Here is a 23,261-nt window from a genome sequence, read left to right on the forward strand (position 1 = left end):
TCATACGCGAAATTAAAAGCCTGCTGCGGTGGCCGGGAATCGAACCCGGATCAACTGCTTGGAAGGCAACTATGCTGACCATTACACCACCACCGCACAAGCGAGCGCCCCGCCACCGCGCTGAGTCGGCTTCCCGCCTGTCGGCAGCGGCCGAAGGTGATCGTACCCGGCAGGCGCATTTCGAGGCAGGCTAGGGGAGCACATCCAGACGCATTCGGACAGCGTATCCGCGCACATTTCGCATCCTTTGGCAAGAGTCGGCGCCGGCGACGCAAGAGTACGCAGAGGACCGCGTTCTGGCGGCATCTTTAAGCAGTGCAGTGCAGGATTCAGCGTCTGCAGCATCTTCTCCACAGAATGCTACGGCGCTTGACGGCAGTCCCACTTTCCCTTGAGACATCTGCTCGGGAAGCAGCGTGAAGGTACCGCTGGCCCGAGCATCGGTGGTTCAGTGGTAGAATGCTCGCCTGCCACGCGGGCGGCCCGGGTTCGATTCCCGGCCGATGCATCATTTTGTTTTTTCTCCGGTAGGGGTGCTGCGTGTCTTTCGCACTCGAACTGCGTGAGCCATGAGAATGAACCGCGGGATTCCGTGTGGAAAGAACCAATCATGCAGCGCGGACGACTGCTCGTTTGGACTCCTGCGTGCTATTGTACATACTGGCGTCGGCCTAGCATCGCAAGTTGCCTGCCGCGCCGTGAATGCACGTGTAGCAACAGAAAAAATGAGCCAGGGAGTGCAGACTCTCTACCACTTGTATTCGGTACTTACCAAGATTCCAGAAGGTCTAACGATCGCCTGCCTCGGTAGCGCAGTAGGCAGCGCGTAAGTCTCATAATCTTAAGGTCGTGAGTTCGATCCTCACCCGGGGCATCTAATTTTCTGTGACTGAAGGTGGTGCTGTTGCTAGGGCGCCAACTTATTTCTTGTTTGTTATCCACAACGTTTCAACGCTTCAGCGGGAAAATGTTTACTTCCTGTTATTGCTACATACAGCTTCCCTATTCCTCTTCTCCCAGCAGAGCATGAAGCCAAAAGCATTGCTCTGCGACGTTTGAGGTGCGCGCCTTGCCAGTCAGTATGTGCAAAGATGCTCGCAAAGAGAGCGACAATGCGACAAGCGACCGTACGAACGGTCGAATGAAACGGCCGCATCCGGTGTGGTCTAGTGGCTAGGATACCTGGCTTTCACCCAGGAGGCCCGGGTTCGATTCCCGGTACCGGAACGGAATTTTTTCCACACTAATCGTGACAAGTTTGAGCTGTCCGAGCGGCCGTTTCCCGTCCTGCTCGCAATATAGCTACTGTTTCGTGACCGTCAGCAGAATATAGACTAGGGAAGCAGACACACGACGACCATAGGAATGGTGTATGGCTTCATGCCACCTGATTCCAGCGTAGGGCTGAGCAGCTGCATCTGCCGAGGCCCGTTAGCTCAGTTGGTTAGAGCGTCGTGCTAATAACGCGAAGGTCGTGGGTTCGATCCCCCCACGGGCCACTTCTCTTTTACTACTGCGAAAAGGCAGCGCCGATTTCAGCTGGCGAGTGTGATGACCAAATGATCATCACCCTGCGTGGAAGTTGACAGAGGATCCGAACCCGACTCGTCGGGAAGCACTACAGCATTCACTCGGCAATGGCCATAATATCTTGAATACACTGGTTAGAGAAAATGAAAGAAAATGTCCGATTGCCGATGCGTAACAACTTTGGCCCTTGTCAGTACTTGGGCGGGTGAGCGCATGGGAACACAGGGCACTATTGGCAGTTTTACTTCCTATTTTTGTTTCTCCTTTGTTTTCGGAGCTACAGCCCGATTCGGCCAGGGAGACGCCACCGTGAAATGACGGGGGCGTGCTGTGTGTCCATCGCCTCGCCTCTCCTTACCTCTCTCAGTCGTTTCTCGTGCTTGTCGTTTTGATATAGGCCGATTTGAGAGCGTCAGCTCTCGCGTCAGCTGAGCAAAGTCGAGACAAGTCGAGACACACTAAGGGCTGGTATGCAGCGAGTAAGAGGGCGAAAAAACAATAGTTTAAGAGCGCGTGGCAAAAGTACTCATACGCGAAATTAAAAGCCTGCTGCGGTGGCCGGGAATCGAACCCGGATCAACTGCTTGGAAGGCAACTATGCTGACCACTACACCACCACCGCACAAGCGAGCGCCCCGCCACCGCGCTGAGTCGGCTTCCCGCCTGTCGGCAGCGGCCGAAGGTGATCGTACCCGGCAGGCGCATTTCGAGGCAGGCTAGGGGAGCACATCCAGACGCATTCGGACAGCGTATCCGCGCACATTTCGCATCCTTTGGCAAGAGTCGGCGCCGGCGACGCAAGAGTACGCAGAGGACCGCGTTCTGGCGGCATCTTTAAGCAGTGCAGTGCAGGATTCAGCGTCTGCAGCATCTTCTCCACAGAATGCTACGGCGCTTGACGGCAGTCCCACTTTCCCTTGAGACATCTGCTCGGGAAGCAGCGTGAAGGTACCGCTGGCCCGAGCATCGGTGGTTCAGTGGTAGAATGCTCGCCTGCCACGCGGGCGGCCCGGGTTCGATTCCCGGCCGATGCATCATTTTGTTTTTTCTCCGGTAGGGGTGCTGCGTGTCTTTCGCACTCGAACTGCGTGAGCCATGAGAATGAACCGCGGGATTCCGTGTGGAAAGAACCAATCATGCAGCGCGGACGACTGCTCGTTTGGACTCCTGCGTGCTATTGTACATACTGGCGTCGGCCTAGCATCGCAAGTTGCCTGCCGCGCCGTGAATGCACGTGTAGCAACAGAAAAAATGAGCCAGGGAGTGCAGACTCTCTACCACTTGTATTCGGTACTTACCAAGATTCCAGAAGGTCTAACGATCGCCTGCCTCGGTAGCGCAGTAGGCAGCGCGTAAGTCTCATAATCTTAAGGTCGTGAGTTCGATCCTCACCCGGGGCATCTAATTTTCTGTGACTGAAGGTGGTGCTGTTGCTAGGGCGCCAACTTATTTCTTGTTTGTTATCCACAACGTTTCAACGCTTCAGCGGGAAAATGTTTACTTCCTGTTATTGCTACATACAGCTTCCCTATTCCTCTTCTCCCAGCAGAGCATGAAGCCAAAAGCATTGCTCTGCGACGTTTGAGGTGCGCGCCTTGCCAGTCAGTATGTGCAAAGATGCTCGCAAAGAGAGCGACAATGCGACAAGCGACCGTACGAACGGTCGAATGAAACGGCCGCATCCGGTGTGGTCTAGTGGCTAGGATACCTGGCTTTCACCCAGGAGGCCCGGGTTCGATTCCCGGTACCGGAACGGAATTTTTTCCACACTAATCGTGACAAGTTTGAGCTGTCCGAGCGGCCGTTTCCCGTCCTGCTCGCAATATAGCTACTGTTTCGTGACCGTCAGCAGAATATAGACTAGGGAAGCAGACACACGACGACCATAGGAATGGTGTATGGCTTCATGCCACCTGATTCCAGCGTAGGGCTGAGCAGCTGCATCTGCCGAGGCCCGTTAGCTCAGTTGGTTAGAGCGTCGTGCTAATAACGCGAAGGTCGTGGGTTCGATCCCCCCACGGGCCACTTCTCTTTTACTACTGCGAAAAGGCAGCGCCGATTTCAGCTGGCGAGTGTGATGACCAAATGATCATCACCCTGCGTGGAAGTTGACAGAGGATCCGAACCCGACTCGTCGGGAAGCACTACAGCATTCACTCGGCAATGGCCATAATATCTTGAATACACTGGTTAGAGAAAATGAAAGAAAATGTTCGATTGCCGATGCGTAACAACTTTGGCCCTTGTCAGTACTTGGGCGGGTGAGCGCATGGGAACACAGGGCACTATTGGCAGTTTTACTTCCTATTTTTGTTTCTCCTTTGTTTTCGGAGCTACAGCCCGATTCGGCCAGGGAGACGCCACCGTGAAATGAAGGGGGCGTGCTGTGTGTCCATCGCCTCGCCTCTCCTTACCTCTCTCAGTCGTTTCTCGTGCTTGTCGTTTTGATATAGGCCGATTTGAGAGCGTCAGCTCTCGCGTCAGCTGAGCAAAGTCGAGACAAGTCGAGACACACTAAGGGCTGGTATGCAGCGAGTAAGAGGGCGAAAAAACAATAGTTTAAGAGCGCGTGGCAAAAGTACTCATACGCGAAATTAAAAGCCTGCTGCGGTGGCCGGGAATCGAACCCGGATCAACTGCTTGGAAGGCAACTATGCTGACCATTACACCACCACCGCACAAGCGAGCGCCCCGCCACCGCGCTGAGTCGGCTTCCCGCCTGTCGGCAGCGGCCGAAGGTGATCGTACCCGGCAGGCGCATTTCGAGGCAGGCTAGGGGAGCACATCCAGACGCATTCGGACAGCGTATCCGCGCACATTTCGCATCCTTTGGCAAGAGTCGGCGCCGGCGACGCAAGAGTACGCAGAGGACCGCGTTCTGGCGGCATCTTTAAGCAGTGCAGTGCAGGATTCAGCGTCTGCAGCATCTTCTCCACAGAATGCTACGGCGCTTGACGGCAGTCCCACTTTCCCTTGAGACATCTGCTCGGGAAGCAGCGTGAAGGTACCGCTGGCCCGAGCATCGGTGGTTCAGTGGTAGAATGCTCGCCTGCCACGCGGGCGGCCCGGGTTCGATTCCCGGCCGATGCATCATTTTGTTTTTTCTCCGGTAGGGGTGCTGCGTGTCTTTCGCACTCGAACTGCGTGAGCCATGAGAATGAACCGCGGGATTCCGTGTGGAAAGAACCAATCATGCAGCGCGGACGACTGCTCGTTTGGACTCCTGCGTGCTATTGTACATACTGGCGTCGGCCTAGCATCGCAAGTTGCCTGCCGCGCCGTGAATGCACGTGTAGCAACAGAAAAAATGAGCCAGGGAGTGCAGACTCTCTACCACTTGTATTCGGTACTTACCAAGATTCCAGAAGGTCTAACGATCGCCTGCCTCGGTAGCGCAGTAGGCAGCGCGTAAGTCTCATAATCTTAAGGTCGTGAGTTCGATCCTCACCCGGGGCATCTAATTTTCTGTGACTGAAGGTGGTGCTGTTGCTAGGGCGCCAACTTATTTCTTGTTTGTTATCCACAACGTTTCAACGCTTCAGCGGGAAAATGTTTACTTCCTGTTATTGCTACATACAGCTTCCCTATTCCTCTTCTCCCAGCAGAGCATGAAGCCAAAAGCATTGCTCTGCGACGTTTGAGGTGCGCGCCTTGCCAGTCAGTATGTGCAAAGATGCTCGCAAAGAGAGCGACAATGCGACAAGCGACCGTACGAACGGTCGAATGAAACGGCCGCATCCGGTGTGGTCTAGTGGCTAGGATACCTGGCTTTCACCCAGGAGGCCCGGGTTCGATTCCCGGTACCGGAACGGAATTTTTTCCACACTAATCGTGACAAGTTTGAGCTGTCCGAGCGGCCGTTTCCCGTCCTGCTCGCAATATAGCTACTGTTTCGTGACCGTCAGCAGAATATAGACTAGGGAAGCAGACACACGACGACCATAGGAATGGTGTATGGCTTCATGCCACCTGATTCCAGCGTAGGGCTGAGCAGCTGCATCTGCCGAGGCCCGTTAGCTCAGTTGGTTAGAGCGTCGTGCTAATAACGCGAAGGTCGTGGGTTCGATCCCCCCACGGGCCACTTCTCTTTTACTACTGCGAAAAGGCAGCGCCGATTTCAGCTGGCGAGTGTGATGACCAAATGATCATCACCCTGCGTGGAAGTTGACAGAGGATCCGAACCCGACTCGTCGGGAAGCACTACAGCATTCACTCGGCAATGGCCATAATATCTTGAATACACTGGTTAGAGAAAATGAAAGAAAATGTCCGATTGCCGATGCGTAACAACTTTGGCCCTTGTCAGTACTTGGGCGGGTGAGCGCATGGGAACACAGGGCACTATTGGCAGTTTTACTTCCTATTTTTGTTTCTCCTTTGTTTTCGGAGCTACAGCCCGATTCGGCCAGGGAGACGCCACCGTGAAATGACGGGGGCGTGCTGTGTGTCCATCGCCTCGCCTCTCCTTACCTCTCTCAGTCGTTTCTCGTGCTTGTCGTTTTGATATAGGCCGATTTGAGAGCGTCAGCTCTCGCGTCAGCTGAGCAAAGTCGAGACAAGTCGAGACACACTAAGGGCTGGTATGCAGCGAGTAAGAGGGCGAAAAAACAATAGTTTAAGAGCGCGTGGCAAAAGTACTCATACGCGAAATTAAAAGCCTGCTGCGGTGGCCGGGAATCGAACCCGGATCAACTGCTTGGAAGGCAACTATGCTGACCACTACACCACCACCGCACAAGCGAGCGCCCCGCCACCGCGCTGAGTCGGCTTCCCGCCTGTCGGCAGCGGCCGAAGGTGATCGTACCCGGCAGGCGCATTTCGAGGCAGGCTAGGGGAGCACATCCAGACGCATTCGGACAGCGTATCCGCGCACATTTCGCATCCTTTGGCAAGAGTCGGCGCCGGCGACGCAAGAGTACGCAGAGGACCGCGTTCTGGCGGCATCTTTAAGCAGTGCAGTGCAGGATTCAGCGTCTGCAGCATCTTCTCCACAGAATGCTACGGCGCTTGACGGCAGTCCCACTTTCCCTTGAGACATCTGCTCGGGAAGCAGCGTGAAGGTACCGCTGGCCCGAGCATCGGTGGTTCAGTGGTAGAATGCTCGCCTGCCACGCGGGCGGCCCGGGTTCGATTCCCGGCCGATGCATCATTTTGTTTTTTCTCCGGTAGGGGTGCTGCGTGTCTTTCGCACTCGAACTGCGTGAGCCATGAGAATGAACCGCGGGATTCCGTGTGGAAAGAACCAATCATGCAGCGCGGACGACTGCTCGTTTGGACTCCTGCGTGCTATTGTACATACTGGCGTCGGCCTAGCATCGCAAGTTGCCTGCCGCGCCGTGAATGCACGTGTAGCAACAGAAAAAATGAGCCAGGGAGTGCAGACTCTCTACCACTTGTATTCGGTACTTACCAAGATTCCAGAAGGTCTAACGATCGCCTGCCTCGGTAGCGCAGTAGGCAGCGCGTAAGTCTCATAATCTTAAGGTCGTGAGTTCGATCCTCACCCGGGGCATCTAATTTTCTGTGACTGAAGGTGGTGCTGTTGCTAGGGCGCCAACTTATTTCTTGTTTGTTATCCACAACGTTTCAACGCTTCAGCGGGAAAATGTTTACTTCCTGTTATTGCTACATACAGCTTCCCTATTCCTCTTCTCCCAGCAGAGCATGAAGCCAAAAGCATTGCTCTGCGACGTTTGAGGTGCGCGCCTTGCCAGTCAGTATGTGCAAAGATGCTCGCAAAGAGAGCGACAATGCGACAAGCGACCGTACGAACGGTCGAATGAAACGGCCGCATCCGGTGTGGTCTAGTGGCTAGGATACCTGGCTTTCACCCAGGAGGCCCGGGTTCGATTCCCGGTACCGGAACGGAATTTTTTCCACACTAATCGTGACAAGTTTGAGCTGTCCGAGCGGCCGTTTCCCGTCCTGCTCGCAATATAGCTACTGTTTCGTGACCGTCAGCAGAATATAGACTAGGGAAGCAGACACACGACGACCATAGGAATGGTGTATGGCTTCATGCCACCTGATTCCAGCGTAGGGCTGAGCAGCTGCATCTGCCGAGGCCCGTTAGCTCAGTTGGTTAGAGCGTCGTGCTAATAACGCGAAGGTCGTGGGTTCGATCCCCCCACGGGCCACTTCTCTTTTACTACTGCGAAAAGGCAGCGCCGATTTCAGCTGGCGAGTGTGATGACCAAATGATCATCACCCTGCGTGGAAGTTGACAGAGGATCCGAACCCGACTCGTCGGGAAGCACTACAGCATTCACTCGGCAATGGCCATAATATCTTGAATACACTGGTTAGAGAAAATGAAAGAAAATGTCCGATTGCCGATGCGTAACAACTTTGGCCCTTGTCAGTACTTGGGCGGGTGAGCGCATGGGAACACAGGGCACTATTGGCAGTTTTACTTCCTATTTTTGTTTCTCCTTTGTTTTCGGAGCTACAGCCCGATTCGGCCAGGGAGACGCCACCGTGAAATGAAGGGGGCGTGCTGTGTGTCCATCGCCTCGCCTCTCCTTACCTCTCTCAGTCGTTTCTCGTGCTTGTCGTTTTGATATAGGCCGATTTGAGAGCGTCAGCTCTCGCGTCAGCTGAGCAAAGTCGAGACAAGTCGAGACACACTAAGGGCTGGTATGCAGCGAGTAAGAGGGCGAAAAAACAATAGTTTAAGAGCGCGTGGCAAAAGTACTCATACGCGAAATTAAAAGCCTGCTGCGGTGGCCGGGAATCGAACCCGGATCAACTGCTTGGAAGGCAACTATGCTGACCATTACACCACCACCGCACAAGCGAGCGCCCCGCCACCGCGCTGAGTCGGCTTCCCGCCTGTCGGCAGCGGCCGAAGGTGATCGTACCCGGCAGGCGCATTTCGAGGCAGGCTAGGGGAGCACATCCAGACGCATTCGGACAGCGTATCCGCGCACATTTCGCATCCTTTGGCAAGAGTCGGCGCCGGCGACGCAAGAGTACGCAGAGGACCGCGTTCTGGCGGCATCTTTAAGCAGTGCAGTGCAGGATTCAGCGTCTGCAGCATCTTCTCCACAGAATGCTACGGCGCTTGACGGCAGTCCCACTTTCCCTTGAGACATCTGCTCGGGAAGCAGCGTGAAGGTACCGCTGGCCCGAGCATCGGTGGTTCAGTGGTAGAATGCTCGCCTGCCACGCGGGCGGCCCGGGTTCGATTCCCGGCCGATGCATCATTTTGTTTTTTCTCCGGTAGGGGTGCTGCGTGTCTTTCGCACTCGAACTGCGTGAGCCATGAGAATGAACCGCGGGATTCCGTGTGGAAAGAACCAATCATGCAGCGCGGACGACTGCTCGTTTGGACTCCTGCGTGCTATTGTACATACTGGCGTCGGCCTAGCATCGCAAGTTGCCTGCCGCGCCGTGAATGCACGTGTAGCAACAGAAAAAATGAGCCAGGGAGTGCAGACTCTCTACCACTTGTATTCGGTACTTACCAAGATTCCAGAAGGTCTAACGATCGCCTGCCTCGGTAGCGCAGTAGGCAGCGCGTAAGTCTCATAATCTTAAGGTCGTGAGTTCGATCCTCACCCGGGGCATCTAATTTTCTGTGACTGAAGGTGGTGCTGTTGCTAGGGCGCCAACTTATTTCTTGTTTGTTATCCACAACGTTTCAACGCTTCAGCGGGAAAATGTTTACTTCCTGTTATTGCTACATACAGCTTCCCTATTCCTCTTCTCCCAGCAGAGCATGAAGCCAAAAGCATTGCTCTGCGACGTTTGAGGTGCGCGCCTTGCCAGTCAGTATGTGCAAAGATGCTCGCAAAGAGAGCGACAATGCGACAAGCGACCGTACGAACGGTCGAATGAAACGGCCGCATCCGGTGTGGTCTAGTGGCTAGGATACCTGGCTTTCACCCAGGAGGCCCGGGTTCGATTCCCGGTACCGGAACGGAATTTTTTCCACACTAATCGTGACAAGTTTGAGCTGTCCGAGCGGCCGTTTCCCGTCCTGCTCGCAATATAGCTACTGTTTCGTGACCGTCAGCAGAATATAGACTAGGGAAGCAGACACACGACGACCATAGGAATGGTGTATGGCTTCATGCCACCTGATTCCAGCGTAGGGCTGAGCAGCTGCATCTGCCGAGGCCCGTTAGCTCAGTTGGTTAGAGCGTCGTGCTAATAACGCGAAGGTCGTGGGTTCGATCCCCCCACGGGCCACTTCTCTTTTACTACTGCGAAAAGGCAGCGCCGATTTCAGCTGGCGAGTGTGATGACCAAATGATCATCACCCTGCGTGGAAGTTGACAGAGGATCCGAACCCGACTCGTCGGGAAGCACTACAGCATTCACTCGGCAATGGCCATAATATCTTGAATACACTGGTTAGAGAAAATGAAAGAAAATGTCCGATTGCCGATGCGTAACAACTTTGGCCCTTGTCAGTACTTGGGCGGGTGAGCGCATGGGAACACAGGGCACTATTGGCAGTTTTACTTCCTATTTTTGTTTCTCCTTTGTTTTCGGAGCTACAGCCCGATTCGGCCAGGGAGACGCCACCGTGAAATGAAGGGGGCGTGCTGTGTGTCCATCGCCTCGCCTCTCCTTACCTCTCTCAGTCGTTTCTCGTGCTTGTCGTTTTGATATAGGCCGATTTGAGAGCGTCAGCTCTCGCGTCAGCTGAGCAAAGTCGAGACAAGTCGAGACACACTAAGGGCTGGTATGCAGCGAGTAAGAGGGCGAAAAAACAATAGTTTAAGAGCGCGTGGCAAAAGTACTCATACGCGAAATTAAAAGCCTGCTGCGGTGGCTGGGAATCGAACCCGGATCAACTGCTTGGAAGGCAACTATGCTGACCACTACACCACCACCGCACAAGCGAGCGCCCCGCCACCGCGCTGAGTCGGCTTCCCGCCTGTCGGCAGCGGCCGAAGGTGATCGTACCCGGCAGGCGCATTTCGAGGCAGGCTAGGGGAGCACATCCAAACGCATTCGGACAGCGTATCCGCGCACATTTCGCATCCTTTGGCAAGAGTCGGCGCCGGCGACGCAAGAGTACGCAGAGGACCGCGTTCTGGCGGCATCTTTAAGCAGTGCAGTGCAGGATTCAGCGTCTGCAGCATCTTCTCCACAGAATGCTACGGCGCTTGACGGCAGTCCCACTTTCCCTTGAGACATCTGCTCGGGAAGCAGCGTGAAGGTACCGCTGGCCCGAGCATCGGTGGTTCAGTGGTAGAATGCTCGCCTGCCACGCGGGCGGCCCGGGTTCGATTCCCGGCCGATGCATCATTTTGTTTTTTCTCCGGTAGGGGTGCTGCGTGTCTTTCGCACTCGAACTGCGTGAGCCATGAGAATGAACCGCGGGATTCCGTGTGGAAAGAACCAATCATGCAGCGCGGACGACTGCTCGTTTGGACTCCTGCGTGCTATTGTACATACTGGCGCCGGCCTAGCATCGCAAGTTGCCTGCCGCGCCGTGAATGCACGTGTAGCAACAGAAAAAATGAGCCAGGGTGTGCAGACTCTCTACCACTTGTATTCGGTACTTACCAAGATTCCAGAAGGTCTAACGATCGCCTGCCTCGGTAGCGCAGTAGGCAGCGCGTAAGTCTCATAATCTTAAGGTCGTGAGTTCGATCCTCACCCGGGGCATCTAATTTTCTGTGACTGAAGGTGGTGCTGTTGCTAGGGCGCCAACTTATTTCTTGTTTGTTATCCACAACGTTTCAACGCTTCAGCGGGAAAATGTTTACTTCCTGTTATTGCTACATACAGCTTCCCTATTCCTCTTCTCCCAGCAGAGCATGAAGCCAAAAGCATTGCTCTGCGACGTTTGAGGTGCGCGCCTTGCCAGTCAGTATGTGCAAAGATGCTCGCAAAGAGAGCGACAATGCGACAAGCGACCGTACGAACGGTCGAATGAAACGGCCGCATCCGGTGTGGTCTAGTGGCTAGGATACCTGGCTTTCACCCAGGAGGCCCGGGTTCGATTCCCGGTACCGGAACGGAATTTTTTCCACACTAATCGTGACAAGTTTGAGCTGTCCGAGCGGCCGTTTCCCGTCCTGCTCGCAATATAGCTACTGTTTCGTGACCGTCAGCAGAATATAGACTAGGGAAGCAGACACACGACGACCATAGGAATGGTGTATGGCTTCATGCCACCTGATTCCAGCGTAGGGCTGAGCAGCTGCATCTGCCGAGGCCCGTTAGCTCAGTTGGTTAGAGCGTCGTGCTAATAACGCGAAGGTCGTGGGTTCGATCCCCCCACGGGCCACTTCTCTTTTACTACTGCGAAAAGGCAGCGCCGATTTCAGCTGGCGAGTGTGATGACCAAATGATCATCACCCTGCGTGGAAGTTGACAGAGGATCCGAACCCGACTCGTCGGGAAGCACTACAGCATTCACTCGGCAATGGCCATAATATCTTGAATACACTGGTTAGAGAAAATGAAAGAAAATGTCCGATTGCCGATGCGTAACAACTTTGGCCCTTGTCAGTACTTGGGCGGGTGAGCGCATGGGAACACAGGGCACTATTGGCAGTTTTACTTCCTATTTTTGTTTCTCCTTTGTTTTCGGAGCTACAGCCCGATTCGGCCAGGGAGACGCCACCGTGAAATGAAGGGGGCGTGCTGTGTGTCCATCGCCTCGCCTCTCCTTACCTCTCTCAGTCGTTTCTCGTGCTTGTCGTTTTGATATAGGCCGATTTGAGAGCGTCAGCTCTCGCGTCAGCTGAGCAAAGTCGAGACAAGTCGAGACACACTAAGGGCTGGTATGCAGCGAGTAAGAGGGCGAAAAAACAATAGTTTAAGAGCGCGTGGCAAAAGTACTCATACGCGAAATTAAAAGCCTGCTGCGGTGGCCGGGAATCGAACCCGGATCAACTGCTTGGAAGGCAACTATGCTGACCACTACACCACCACCGCACAAGCGAGCGCCCCGCCACCGCGCTGAGTCGGCTTCCCGCCTGTCGGCAGCGGCCGAAGGTGATCGTACCCGGCAGGCGCATTTCGAGGCAGGCTAGGGGAGCACATCCAGACGCATTCGGACAGCGTATCCGCGCACATTTCGCATCCTTTGGCAAGAGTCGGCGCCGGCGACGCAAGAGTACGCAGAGGACCGCGTTCTGGCGGCATCTTTAAGCAGTGCAGTGCAGGATTCAGCGTCTGCAGCATCTTCTCCACAGAATGCTACGGCGCTTGACGGCAGTCCCACTTTCCCTTGAGACATCTGCTCGGGAAGCATCGTGGAGGTACCGCTGGCCCGAGCATCGGTGGTTCAGTGGTAGAATGCTCGCCTGCCACGCGGGCGGCCCGGGTTCGATTCCCGGCCGATGCATCATTTTGTTTTTTCTCCGGTAGGGGTGCTGCGTGTCTTTCGCACTCGAACTGCGTGAGCCATGAGAATGAACCGCGGGATTCCGTGTGGAAAGAACCAATCATGCAGCGCGGACGACTGCTCGTTTGGACTCCTGCGTGCTATTGTACATACTGGCGTCGGCCTAGCATCGCAAGTTGCCTGCCGCGCCGTGAATGCACGTGTAGCAACAGAAAAAATGAGCCAGGGTGTGCAGACTCTCTACCACTTGTATTCGGTACTTACCAAGATTCCAGAAGGTCTAACGATCGCCTGCCTCGGTAGCGCAGTAGGCAGCGCGTAAGTCTCATAATCTTAAGGTCGTGAGTTCGATCCTCACCCGGGGCATCTAATTTTCTGTGACTGAAGGTGGTGCTGTTGCTAGGGCGCCAACTTATTTCTTGTTTGTTATCCACAACGTTTCAACGCTTCAGCGGGAAAATGTTTACTTCCTGTTATTGCTACATACAGCTTCCCTATTCCTCTTCTCCCAGCAGAGCATGAAGCCAAAAGCATTGCTCTGCGACGTTTGAGGTGCGCGCCTTGCCAGTCAGTATGTGCAAAGATGCTCGCAAAGAGAGCGACAATGCGACAAGCGACCGTACGAACGGTCGAATGAAACGGCCGCATCCGGTGTGGTCTAGTGGCTAGGATACCTGGCTTTCACCCAGGAGGCCCGGGTTCGATTCCCGGTACCGGAACGGAATTTTTTCCACACTAATCGTGACAAGTTTGAGCTGTCCGAGCGGCCGTTTCCCGTCCTGCTCGCAATATAGCTACTGTTTCGTGACCGTCAGCAGAATATAGACTAGGGAAGCAGACACACGACGACCATAGGAATGGTGTATGGCTTCATGCCACCTGATTCCAGCGTAGGGCTGAGCAGCTGCATCTGCCGAGGCCCGTTAGCTCAGTTGGTTAGAGCGTCGTGCTAATAACGCGAAGGTCGTGGGTTCGATCCCCCCACGGGCCACTTCTCTTTTACTACTGCGAAAAGGCAGCGCCGATTTCAGCTGGCGAGTGTGATGACCAAATGATCATCACCCTGCGTGGAAGTTGACAGAGGATCCGAACCCGACTCGTCGGGAAGCACTACAGCATTCACTCGGCAATGGCCATAATATCTTGAATACACTGGTTAGAGAAAATGAAAGAAAATGTCCGATTGCCGATGCGTAACAACTTTGGCCCTTGTCAGTACTTGGGCGGGTGAGCGCATGGGAACACAGGGCACTATTGGCAGTTTTACTTCCTACTTTTGTTTCTCCTTTGTTTTCGGAGCTACAGCCCGATTCGGCCAGGGAGACGCCACCGTGAAATGAAGGGGGCGTGCTGTGTGTCCATCGCCTCGCCTCTCCTTACCTCTCTCAGTCGTTTCTCGTGCTTGTCGTTTTGATATAGGCCGATTTGAGAGCGTCAGCTCTCGCGTCAGCTGAGCAAAGTCGAGACAAGTCGAGACACACTAAGGGCTGGTATGCAGCGAGTAAGAGGGCGAAAAAACAATAGTTTAAGAGCGCGTGGCAAAAGTACTCATACGCGAAATTAAAAGCCTGCTGCGGTGGCCGGGAATCGAACCCGGATCAACTGCTTGGAAGGCAACTATGCTGACCACTACACCACCACCGCACAAGCGAGCGCCCCGCCACCGCGCTGAGTCGGCTTCCCGCCTGTCGGCAGCGGCCGAAGGTGATCGTACCCGGCAGGCGCATTTCGAGGCAGGCTAGGGGAGCACATCCAGACGCATTTGGACAGCGTATCCGCGCACATTTCGCATCCTTTGGCAAGAGTCGGCGCCGGCGACGCAAGAGTACGCAGAGGACCGCGTTCTGGCGGCATCTTTAAGCAGTGCAGTGCAGGATTCAGCGTCTGCAGCATCTTCTCCACAGAATGCTACGGCGCTTGACGGCAGTCCCACTTTCCCTTGAGACATCTGCTCGGGAAGCAGCGTGAAGGTACCGCTGGCCCGAGCATCGGTGGTTCAGTGGTAGAATGCTCGCCTGCCACGCGGGCGGCCCGGGTTCGATTCCCGGCCGATGCATCATTTTGTTTTTTCTCCGGTAGGGGTGCTGCGTGTCTTTCGCACTCGAACTGCGTGAGCCATGAGAATGAACCGCGGGATTCCGTGTGGAAAGAACCAATCATGCAGCGCGGACGACTGCTCGTTTGGACTCCTGCGTGCTATTGTACATACTGGCGTCGGCCTAGCATCGCAAGTTGCCTGCCGCGCTGTGAATGCACGTGTAGCAACAGAAAAAATGAGCCAGGGAGTGCAGACTCTCTACCACTTGTATTCGGTACTTACCAAGATTCCAGAAGGTCTAACGATCGCCTGCCTCGGTAGCGCAGTAGGCAGCGCGTAAGTCTCATAATCTTAAGGTCGTGAGTTCGATCCTCACCCGGGGCATCTAATTTTCTGTGACTGAAGGTGGTGCTGTTGCTAGGGCGCCAACTTATTTCTTGTTTGTTATCCACAACGTTTCAACGCTTCAGCGGGAAAATGTTTACTTCCTGTTATTGCTACATACAGCTTCCCTATTCCTCTTCTCCCAGCAGAGCATGAAGCCAAAAGCATTGCTCTGCGACGTTTGAGGTGCGCGCCTTGCCAGTCAGTATGTGCAAAGATGCTCGCAAAGAGAGCGACAATGCGACAAGCGACCGTACGAACGGTCGAATGAAACGGCCGCATCCGGTGTGGTCTAGTGGCTAGGATACCTGGCTTTCACCCAGGAGGCCCGGGTTCGATTCCCGGTACCGGAACGGAATTTTTTCCACACTAATCGTGACAAGTTTGAGCTGTCCGAGCGGCCGTTTCCCGTCCTGCTCGCAATATAGCTACTGTTTCGTGACCGTCAGCAGAATATAGACTAGGGAAGCAGACACACGACGACCATAGGAATGGTGTATGGCTTCATGCCACCTGATTCCAGCGTAGGGCTGAGCAGCTGCATCTGCCGAGGCCCGTTAGCTCATTCGCGCCTCGTCTTCGGCGCGAGACGGACGTGTGGCGGCCGCTGCGGACGTTTCGTGTCAACAAGGCTGTTTTCCTGCGAGCCAGGTAGGCCGGCTCGCAAGCGCATTACTTCACTTAATTGTGTATTGGTTTGATGAAGATGAGAAAAGACACGATTAAATTCGCTTTCGATAGAAATTTCGTACGACCGAAAGCTTTTGAAATCAAACTGTGGCTCACAGAAAAAGTTGGAATTACGAAAGATGATTTAGTTGGAGTTCATTTATCGTTTGTGACTAACTCGGCATATGTGAAATTGGCAGATCCTGCTAAATGTGTCGCACTTGTTGAACAATGTGGAGGTATTATTAAGTTTAATCACTTAGACGGCTCAGTTAGCGATGTCGATGTATCCTATGCTGGGATGGGAATACGAACAGTAAGAGTATTTGAGCTTCCTTTTGAAATGCCTGTAGTCGAAATCAATCGTGTTCTCGGGGCGTATGGCAGAGTAATTTCCAATGTTGCGGAAATGTGGTCAGAACCCCACATGTTTCCCGTTTTGAATGGCGTTCGCCAGGTTAAGATGGAACTTCTCAAGCACATTCCTTCCTTTGTAATTATTGGAGGATACCGTGCGTTGATCATTTACGATGGACAGCCTCGTACCTGTGCCATTTGTAACTCGACAGAGCACGTGCGTGCTGAGTGCAGTAGACGGAGGGTTCCTCAATTACCAAGGGTGGAATCCGAAGGTGCAGGGCCTGTAGTTCACCTGCAGATGACGTACGCTGCTGCCACGTCACCTTTGCGATCAGCTCGGCAGACATCTTTCGAACTGGGGGACCAATGCGAGCATCCCGAGAGTGTTAACAACCATATAGACAGTGGTAGATCCGTAGCTATGACTAACCATACAGCGCCCCAGTGTCCCACCAGTGAAAGTCAGGTACCTTACGACAGTGCCGAGCCTTCTCGTAGCTCGCGAGCAGAACCTTCTGCGGTTACTGTGGATACCTCCCTGCAACCGCCTGATTGCGCACGACAGGACGAGACCACCACGAAAGTAGCGGCAACGGACGATCCAGTTCAGAATATTGTTGGGCAAGACATGAGCATAGATCACTCGATCATCCAACTGACACAAGGAGTCCATGACTACGGTTCTGCTTCCCACAGCGCGGCTGACAGGCCCCCTGCGACAGAGGCGAGTCTAACTGCGGTAGTCCTTTCTTCCACGCCTGGTGAAAAGAGCAGCGTTGGCTCTTCGACTAGGACACAAGACCGGCTTGCATCGCCGACTTCGTCTCCGCATTCGTCCGAAAAGTCCCCTGATTCGTCTCCAGAGCGGTCAAGATCGCCTCGGAAAGCTAGGAAACGTCGCAAAAAGCGGTTAGCACACCAGGCTGCTGAAAGCTTAGCCCCGGCTCTGCGGGATAGGTTGAGGAGCATTCAGGAACAGACAACGATCGAAGACCATGGCCGGAGGGAACCTGAGGTCGGTAGCATACCATCGCATCTACGGACATCACCTGAGCACGGTGTCCGGGACGAAGGAGCACCAGGCCTCGAATTTTCAGACCATCAGGACGTACCTACTTCCCAACGTAGACAATCTCCCCAGAATAGTCGTTTTGAATGGGCAGACGATACGGAGACAACACTGCCACATGTATCTGCGAACAATGGTATGGCATGTTAACCGCAACCTCTCAAGCTCACGACTACACTTTGAGCGCACGAATGACATGTGAATTCGGCCTACATATGCCTAATCGCCGGAAAGTCCAGTAAACAATAACAGCTCTTGCTTATGGATCAAACGTATCACGTTATGACTGTTAATATTAACAAGATCCAGAGTGCAACTAACATTGCTGCCCTCCGGGACTTCATATATCAGTCCGATACCGATATTGCGCTTTTTCAAGAAGTGTGTTTTTCAAATTTGTATGTTCCGGGATTTACTGCAATTCTCAATGTCGCCTCAGAAGGCGCTTGCGGCACCGCTGTCCTGGTCAAGGAAGGTATTGCAATAACAGATGTAACCATGTTGGAATCGGGGCGGGGAATCAGTTTTAAGATTTTCGGTGTTACGATTATAAATGTTTATGTACCTTCGGGAAGCAGTGGTCGAACAGAACGAGCCAAGTTTTTTAAAAATGATCTCGTGTTTTTACTAAAGGAAAACCCCGTTGATGTAATAGTCGGAGGTGACTGGAATTGTGTCCTACACAGGAAAGACCAAACGCCAAATTTCAATTTCTCCCCAGAACTAGATGGTCTTGTGAAAACAATGAAATGGCAGGACGCTTGGGAGGTCAAATACCCCGTGTCTGTCCAGTACACATATTTTAGCACTAAAGCTCAAAGTCGGATCGACCGCATATACGTAAGTTCACATTTAGCCAGCAAAATCAGTGGCGTCGAACGAATACCAACTTTCTTTTCCGACCATCTAGCACTAAGGTGCAGCATTGGACTTCCTAAACAGAAGACATGCTGGGGCCGTCCTTTTTGGAAATTAAATATCGCCATGCTTCGAGATAACGCCCTAACTGAGCAGTTAGAAGCTTCTTGGCAACTTTCACTCCGACAAAGCCACACATACCGGTCAACGATAGATTGGTGGACTTTATGCGCCAAAAAGAAACTTAGATCTACTCTAATTTCTTACAGTAGGGAAAGGGCACTTTGGTCTCGGCGCACTGTCGAATTCTATTATACTTGTCTGCGTGACCTTTATGATATGCCCATGTCCGCGGCTGTCAGAACGGGTATCAAACAGGTCAAGGCCGAACTTCTTAGTCTTAAACGCAAACAGCTGGAAGGACTGACAATAAAATCACGAGTTCAAACCACAGTGGAAGAAGAACACGCTTCACTCTATCATCTACTCCAGCACGAAAAAAATCGTCTAAGAAATTTTATTCAGTCATTGCTCTCTGAAGATCAAAGTCTTTTAACTCAACAAAAAGATATTTTAAACGAGGCTCATAGGTATTATAATCAATTGTACAGTGCTCACCAGTATTTCCCAGATCATGGACAGGAACTGCTCCGAAACTGTGATATGGAACAACTAGTAACTGCAGAACACAACAGGAGCCTCACTGTTGAAATCCTGTCTGAAGACATTTTCGAAGTAATTAAAAGCTCACCTGTTAAAAAATCACCTGGGCCCGACGGTTTACCCGTAGAATTTTATTCTCAATATTGGCATATTATAAGGAATAAATTCACACAAGTCGTCAACGAAATCTTGAGTGGAGGGCACATACCTGACGAAATGAAAGAGTGTGTCACTGTTTTACTTCCTAAGGGAATCAATTCGGATGTCAAACAGTTCAACAAAATGAGACCGATATCCTTAATGAACTCTGATTATAAAATTATTGCCAGGGTTGTAAAAAACAGACTCCGACCGGTGTTTGATACTGTCATTGGTCCCCATCAAACGTGTCTCCCGGGTCGGAATATTTTTAAAACAGTCTGCGAATACAGGGACATAATCAGTATCTTCTCAACGACATTGACGAAGGCTGGCCTCGTTTTTATCGACTTTTCTAAAGCCTTTGATAGGGTAAACCATGAATATTTATTTACCACTCTGATGCATATAGGTTTTAACGACAAATTTTTAATTGTCTTAAAAAATCTATTGCAAGGGATGAAAACCAAAATTTTAATCAATGGACACTATACTCGAGATGTCGAAATAGCAAATGGTGTCCCGCAGGGAAGTCCTTTATCAATGATGCTATTTGTGGTCGCACTAGAACCTTTGCTGAAACGATTAAACAAGGAATTAGAAGGCATATCAATTTCAGGGGTCAGTAACGCTACCAACGCTTACGCCGACGACGTCGGTGTCATCGTCAGAAGTAATGACGACGTTGTAAGACTGAGAGAGATTGTTCGCCTTTACTGCTTCGCAACGGGAGCGCAAATCAACGATATGAAAAGCTCCTTTCTAAATCTCCATGGCTTCAGGAACACTGCCCTCGAATGGGCCAGGTCTGTAGACCATCACACTGCGTTAGGTGTGAGGTTCTACCGATGCCCCCTGCAAACAACGACATTCAACTGGAAGAAGGTCTTACATAGTATTCGAGGTACTTTAATAATGAACCGACTTAGAGACTTGAACATTATCCAAAGGGTGCAATTAATCAACTGCGCTGTCCTTTCGAAAGCAGTATATGTAGGTCAAATACTGCCGATACCTAAAGCGATATCCAAAACCATCATGAGCTTCATCTGCAAGTATGTTTGGAGAGGTGAGATATTTAAAGTGGCGGCCAGTACTATAACTTTAAAACCGCGAGAAGGAGGCCTCGGACTGACCGATATCCGCCGCAAAACTACGGCTCTTTATATCAAGCGTACACTTCAGCTTTTAGAAGACCGCCACAATAATTTATCATCGAAACTTTTCCGAATCCTTACACCGGAGAGTATGGAACCACCTATTAACATAAGTAAAATCTCTTACAAATTGCAGCACATCAGATTCTACTATTTAGAACTCAGTTATCTGCACTGCATTGTCGCGGATAGGACCAAAAGAAACTGTAGTTTCATCATGGATTGCCTTACTACAAAGGACAACCGTAACAGAATGGAATCAAAATATCCCACCCGAAATTGGCAAAATATATGGAAGAATATAAACAATAAAGTACTGTCCACCAATGTGCGCGGTGCCTGGTACAAGGTAGTCAATAATACCGTTGCCACAAATGAAAGATTACAGTCTATAGGATTGAGTGACACAAATCAGTGTCCACGTTGTAATGTGATAGACACCCTCCGGCATCGTCTCATATGCAACGGCTACCAGGTCATTTGGGACAGAGTCCGCCAACAGGTGGCGTTTATCAATAGGAACGACGGCAGACACCTTACTGTCGACATTCTCGTCAACCCCGAAAGCGTTGCTTTCCCTATTCAAAAGAATAATGTTACCCTATGGCTCCTGGGGAACTATGTCAATTATGTCATTAATAACCTCGGCCTGCCCGACGTACTGGACTATGAGCAACATCTATTACTGGAATATTATAAAATATGTGGACAACGACACCACACGACCTTGTATGGTAACATGCTAAAAATATTATTTGACAAACAAGGCATCGGATGACGTACGCAATGACGAATAGCGGATAAAATATCGGATTTTGCGATGCCAAAGTAGGGGATTGCTGCTAAGGGCGACGTACGGTGGGGACTTCGTGGGCCCCAGGGCCGCTACGGTAGCCGTGAAGGCCTTCGCAGAACCCTGAAAAGGCCTTGCATTCTATGCCTATGCTTAAAAAAAAAAAAAAAAAAAAAAAAAAAAAAAAAAAAAAAAAAAAAAAAAAAAAAAGAGAGAGATCAGTGTCTTGTATTGTGTGTGTCCTTAAGAAGCCGACGTTTCTCAGTTAACCATTAATTTTTCTTTCTTTATCCACAATTTTCACCAGATTATTTTCAGTTATTTTGAACAACCATCCCACGTTACAAAATAAGTTCATTTGGATGGAGACATTTACTTTTCTCACCACGTTTGATATGGATTCCCTTACTTGCAAAGGAGTATTTCATTTGATTTTAGCAATGAAGCTCGCCGAAGAAGGCGCATGAAGGAGAGCGAATGGAAGGGCTAGAAGGGGAGATGGGAGGCCCTAAAAAAAATGAAAAAAAAAAAAAAAAAAAAAAAAAAAAAAAAAAAGTTGGTTAGAGCGTCGTGCTAATAACGCGAAGGTCGTGGGTTCGATCCCCCCACGGGCCACTTCTCTTTTACTACTGCGAAAAGGCAGCGCCGATTTCAGCTGGCGAGTGTGATGACCAAATGATCATCACCCTGCGTGGAAGTTGACAGAGGATCCGAACCCGACTCGTCGGGAAGCACTACAGCATTCACTCGGCAATGGCCATAATATCTTGAATACACTGGTTAGAGAAAATGAAAGAAAATGTCCGATTGCCGATGCGTAACAACTTTGGCCCTTGTCAGTACTTGGGCGGGTGAGCGCATGGGAACACAGGGCACTATTGGCAGTTTTACTTCCTATTTTTGTTTCTCCTTTGTTTTCGGAGCTACAGCCCGATTCGGCCAGGGAGACGCCACCGTGAAATGAAGGGGGCGTGCTGTGTGTCCATCGCCTCGCCTCTCCTTACCTCTCTCAGTCGTTTCTCGTGCTTGTCGTTTTGATATAGGCCGATTTGAGAGCGTCAGCTCTCGCGTCAGCTGAGCAAAGTCGAGACAAGTCGAGACACACTAAGGGCTGGTATGCAGCGAGTAAGAGGGCGAAAAAACAATAGTTTAAGAGCGCGTGGCAAAAGTACTCATACGCGAAATTAAAAGCCTGCTGCGGTGGCCGGGAATCGAACCCGGATCAACTGCTTGGAAGGCAACTATGCTGACCATTACACCACCACCGCACAAGCGAGCGCCCCGCCACCGCGCTGAGTCGGCTTCCCGCCTGTCGGCAGCGGCCGAAGGTGATCGTACCCGGCAGGCGCATTTCGAGGCAGGCTAGGGGAGCACATCCAGACGCATTCGGACAGCGTATCCGTGCACATCGCGCGGGGCAGCGGGACGGTTGCGGCTTTGTTTACGTCGCCGGGACTTTGGCGCTTCGTTCTTCGTGATTGCTGCTTTCAAGATTTGTAAGTAACAAAATGTCGACTTTTTCGAGAGCTAACACCGTTCAGTGTGTCTTTGATAGAAGTGCTGTCCGCCCTACCGCATTTGAAATACACGAATGGTTATTCGAAGACTTAAAGATACCGGAAGAAATCGTAGACACCTTTCAATTGGACTTTGTTCAGTATTGCTTGTTCTTGAAATTTACGTCTGGGGACTTGTGTGAAAAATTTGTTGCTAAATTTGGTGGCAGTCGCCGTTTTAAACATGCAGACGGCAGTATTAGTAATGTGCAAATTGTGGCGTCATGGTTTGGAATTCGAACTGTCCGTGTTTTTAATGTACCACCTGAATGCCCTGATCAAGTTTTATCTCGTGCCTTGTCGCGGTTTGGTGACGTTCTGAACATTACGATGGAGAAATGGTCTAGTGCATACCGTTATAAAGTTGCTAGTGGTGTCCGTAGTGTCCGGATGGACCTGAAACAACATATTCCTTCCTACTTTGTAATCGGTGGGGTTCGTGCACAGATCTCATATATCGGGCAACCGCCGACATGTGCCGTATGTCATTCCACGGAACATTTAAGGGGTGACTGCCCTCGACGGCGGCCTGTTCAGTTACCGCGCCAAGATGTTGTGGGTGGTAGCGATAAATTTGTGCCCCTTATGAGTGAGATTGTAGCAGGAACATCCTTTACCGGTCCGACCGACCGACCGACCGTGCGACCGTCGGCCGTTGCTTCTGTCGAAGACAGGTCCGTCGCGGAAAACAATAACACGACTGTCGGGCAGGAAGAAATGGAGGTTGTCCAG

At 51.8% G+C, this 23,261-nt stretch overlaps 40 non-coding genes across 40 annotated transcripts; 31 read left to right on the forward strand and 9 right to left on the reverse strand.

Moving 5' to 3' along the window:
- Positions 1-24: 24 nt before the first annotated feature.
- Positions 25-96, reverse strand: Trnag-ucc. The gene has a single exon. It is a non-coding gene; the product is annotated as a tRNA-Gly (tRNA).
- A 341-nt stretch (positions 97-437) lies between these two features.
- On the forward strand, positions 438-508 carry Trnag-gcc. The gene has a single exon. It is a non-coding gene; the product is annotated as a tRNA-Gly (tRNA).
- A 293-nt stretch (positions 509-801) lies between these two features.
- On the forward strand, positions 802-874 carry Trnam-cau. Its single transcript has one exon. It is a non-coding gene; the product is annotated as a tRNA-Met (tRNA).
- A 281-nt stretch (positions 875-1,155) lies between these two features.
- On the forward strand, positions 1,156-1,227 carry Trnae-uuc. The gene has a single exon. It is a non-coding gene; the product is annotated as a tRNA-Glu (tRNA).
- A 198-nt stretch (positions 1,228-1,425) lies between these two features.
- Positions 1,426-1,499, forward strand: Trnai-aau. The gene has a single exon. It is a non-coding gene; the product is annotated as a tRNA-Ile (tRNA).
- A 581-nt stretch (positions 1,500-2,080) lies between these two features.
- Positions 2,081-2,152, reverse strand: Trnag-ucc. The gene has a single exon. It is a non-coding gene; the product is annotated as a tRNA-Gly (tRNA).
- A 341-nt stretch (positions 2,153-2,493) lies between these two features.
- On the forward strand, positions 2,494-2,564 carry Trnag-gcc. Its single transcript has one exon. It is a non-coding gene; the product is annotated as a tRNA-Gly (tRNA).
- Positions 2,565-2,857: 293 nt separating this feature from the next.
- On the forward strand, positions 2,858-2,930 carry Trnam-cau. The gene has a single exon. It is a non-coding gene; the product is annotated as a tRNA-Met (tRNA).
- A 281-nt stretch (positions 2,931-3,211) lies between these two features.
- On the forward strand, positions 3,212-3,283 carry Trnae-uuc. Its single transcript has one exon. It is a non-coding gene; the product is annotated as a tRNA-Glu (tRNA).
- Positions 3,284-3,481: 198 nt separating this feature from the next.
- Positions 3,482-3,555, forward strand: Trnai-aau. The gene has a single exon. It is a non-coding gene; the product is annotated as a tRNA-Ile (tRNA).
- A 581-nt stretch (positions 3,556-4,136) lies between these two features.
- Trnag-ucc lies at positions 4,137-4,208 on the reverse strand. Its single transcript has one exon. It is a non-coding gene; the product is annotated as a tRNA-Gly (tRNA).
- A 341-nt stretch (positions 4,209-4,549) lies between these two features.
- Trnag-gcc lies at positions 4,550-4,620 on the forward strand. The gene has a single exon. It is a non-coding gene; the product is annotated as a tRNA-Gly (tRNA).
- Positions 4,621-4,913: 293 nt separating this feature from the next.
- On the forward strand, positions 4,914-4,986 carry Trnam-cau. The gene has a single exon. It is a non-coding gene; the product is annotated as a tRNA-Met (tRNA).
- A 281-nt stretch (positions 4,987-5,267) lies between these two features.
- On the forward strand, positions 5,268-5,339 carry Trnae-uuc. The gene has a single exon. It is a non-coding gene; the product is annotated as a tRNA-Glu (tRNA).
- A 198-nt stretch (positions 5,340-5,537) lies between these two features.
- On the forward strand, positions 5,538-5,611 carry Trnai-aau. Its single transcript has one exon. It is a non-coding gene; the product is annotated as a tRNA-Ile (tRNA).
- Positions 5,612-6,192: 581 nt separating this feature from the next.
- Trnag-ucc lies at positions 6,193-6,264 on the reverse strand. The gene has a single exon. It is a non-coding gene; the product is annotated as a tRNA-Gly (tRNA).
- Positions 6,265-6,605: 341 nt separating this feature from the next.
- On the forward strand, positions 6,606-6,676 carry Trnag-gcc. Its single transcript has one exon. It is a non-coding gene; the product is annotated as a tRNA-Gly (tRNA).
- Positions 6,677-6,969: 293 nt separating this feature from the next.
- On the forward strand, positions 6,970-7,042 carry Trnam-cau. Its single transcript has one exon. It is a non-coding gene; the product is annotated as a tRNA-Met (tRNA).
- A 281-nt stretch (positions 7,043-7,323) lies between these two features.
- Positions 7,324-7,395, forward strand: Trnae-uuc. The gene has a single exon. It is a non-coding gene; the product is annotated as a tRNA-Glu (tRNA).
- A 198-nt stretch (positions 7,396-7,593) lies between these two features.
- Positions 7,594-7,667, forward strand: Trnai-aau. The gene has a single exon. It is a non-coding gene; the product is annotated as a tRNA-Ile (tRNA).
- A 581-nt stretch (positions 7,668-8,248) lies between these two features.
- On the reverse strand, positions 8,249-8,320 carry Trnag-ucc. Its single transcript has one exon. It is a non-coding gene; the product is annotated as a tRNA-Gly (tRNA).
- Positions 8,321-8,661: 341 nt separating this feature from the next.
- On the forward strand, positions 8,662-8,732 carry Trnag-gcc. The gene has a single exon. It is a non-coding gene; the product is annotated as a tRNA-Gly (tRNA).
- Positions 8,733-9,025: 293 nt separating this feature from the next.
- On the forward strand, positions 9,026-9,098 carry Trnam-cau. Its single transcript has one exon. It is a non-coding gene; the product is annotated as a tRNA-Met (tRNA).
- Positions 9,099-9,379: 281 nt separating this feature from the next.
- On the forward strand, positions 9,380-9,451 carry Trnae-uuc. The gene has a single exon. It is a non-coding gene; the product is annotated as a tRNA-Glu (tRNA).
- Positions 9,452-9,649: 198 nt separating this feature from the next.
- On the forward strand, positions 9,650-9,723 carry Trnai-aau. Its single transcript has one exon. It is a non-coding gene; the product is annotated as a tRNA-Ile (tRNA).
- Positions 9,724-10,304: 581 nt separating this feature from the next.
- Positions 10,305-10,376, reverse strand: Trnag-ucc. The gene has a single exon. It is a non-coding gene; the product is annotated as a tRNA-Gly (tRNA).
- Positions 10,377-10,717: 341 nt separating this feature from the next.
- On the forward strand, positions 10,718-10,788 carry Trnag-gcc. Its single transcript has one exon. It is a non-coding gene; the product is annotated as a tRNA-Gly (tRNA).
- Positions 10,789-11,081: 293 nt separating this feature from the next.
- Trnam-cau lies at positions 11,082-11,154 on the forward strand. Its single transcript has one exon. It is a non-coding gene; the product is annotated as a tRNA-Met (tRNA).
- Positions 11,155-11,435: 281 nt separating this feature from the next.
- Trnae-uuc lies at positions 11,436-11,507 on the forward strand. The gene has a single exon. It is a non-coding gene; the product is annotated as a tRNA-Glu (tRNA).
- Positions 11,508-11,705: 198 nt separating this feature from the next.
- On the forward strand, positions 11,706-11,779 carry Trnai-aau. The gene has a single exon. It is a non-coding gene; the product is annotated as a tRNA-Ile (tRNA).
- Positions 11,780-12,360: 581 nt separating this feature from the next.
- Trnag-ucc lies at positions 12,361-12,432 on the reverse strand. Its single transcript has one exon. It is a non-coding gene; the product is annotated as a tRNA-Gly (tRNA).
- A 341-nt stretch (positions 12,433-12,773) lies between these two features.
- On the forward strand, positions 12,774-12,844 carry Trnag-gcc. Its single transcript has one exon. It is a non-coding gene; the product is annotated as a tRNA-Gly (tRNA).
- Positions 12,845-13,137: 293 nt separating this feature from the next.
- On the forward strand, positions 13,138-13,210 carry Trnam-cau. Its single transcript has one exon. It is a non-coding gene; the product is annotated as a tRNA-Met (tRNA).
- Positions 13,211-13,491: 281 nt separating this feature from the next.
- Positions 13,492-13,563, forward strand: Trnae-uuc. Its single transcript has one exon. It is a non-coding gene; the product is annotated as a tRNA-Glu (tRNA).
- Positions 13,564-13,761: 198 nt separating this feature from the next.
- On the forward strand, positions 13,762-13,835 carry Trnai-aau. Its single transcript has one exon. It is a non-coding gene; the product is annotated as a tRNA-Ile (tRNA).
- A 581-nt stretch (positions 13,836-14,416) lies between these two features.
- On the reverse strand, positions 14,417-14,488 carry Trnag-ucc. The gene has a single exon. It is a non-coding gene; the product is annotated as a tRNA-Gly (tRNA).
- Positions 14,489-14,829: 341 nt separating this feature from the next.
- On the forward strand, positions 14,830-14,900 carry Trnag-gcc. The gene has a single exon. It is a non-coding gene; the product is annotated as a tRNA-Gly (tRNA).
- A 293-nt stretch (positions 14,901-15,193) lies between these two features.
- Positions 15,194-15,266, forward strand: Trnam-cau. The gene has a single exon. It is a non-coding gene; the product is annotated as a tRNA-Met (tRNA).
- Positions 15,267-15,547: 281 nt separating this feature from the next.
- On the forward strand, positions 15,548-15,619 carry Trnae-uuc. Its single transcript has one exon. It is a non-coding gene; the product is annotated as a tRNA-Glu (tRNA).
- Positions 15,620-22,169: 6,550 nt separating this feature from the next.
- Positions 22,170-22,241, reverse strand: Trnag-ucc. Its single transcript has one exon. It is a non-coding gene; the product is annotated as a tRNA-Gly (tRNA).
- Between the last annotated feature and the right edge of the window lie 1,020 nt (positions 22,242-23,261).

Source organism: Schistocerca americana, unplaced genomic scaffold (genome assembly GCF_021461395.2).
Source record: "Schistocerca americana isolate TAMUIC-IGC-003095 unplaced genomic scaffold, iqSchAmer2.1 HiC_scaffold_116, whole genome shotgun sequence".
In the NCBI taxonomy this organism is placed as follows: domain Eukaryota; kingdom Metazoa; phylum Arthropoda; class Insecta; order Orthoptera; family Acrididae; genus Schistocerca; species Schistocerca americana.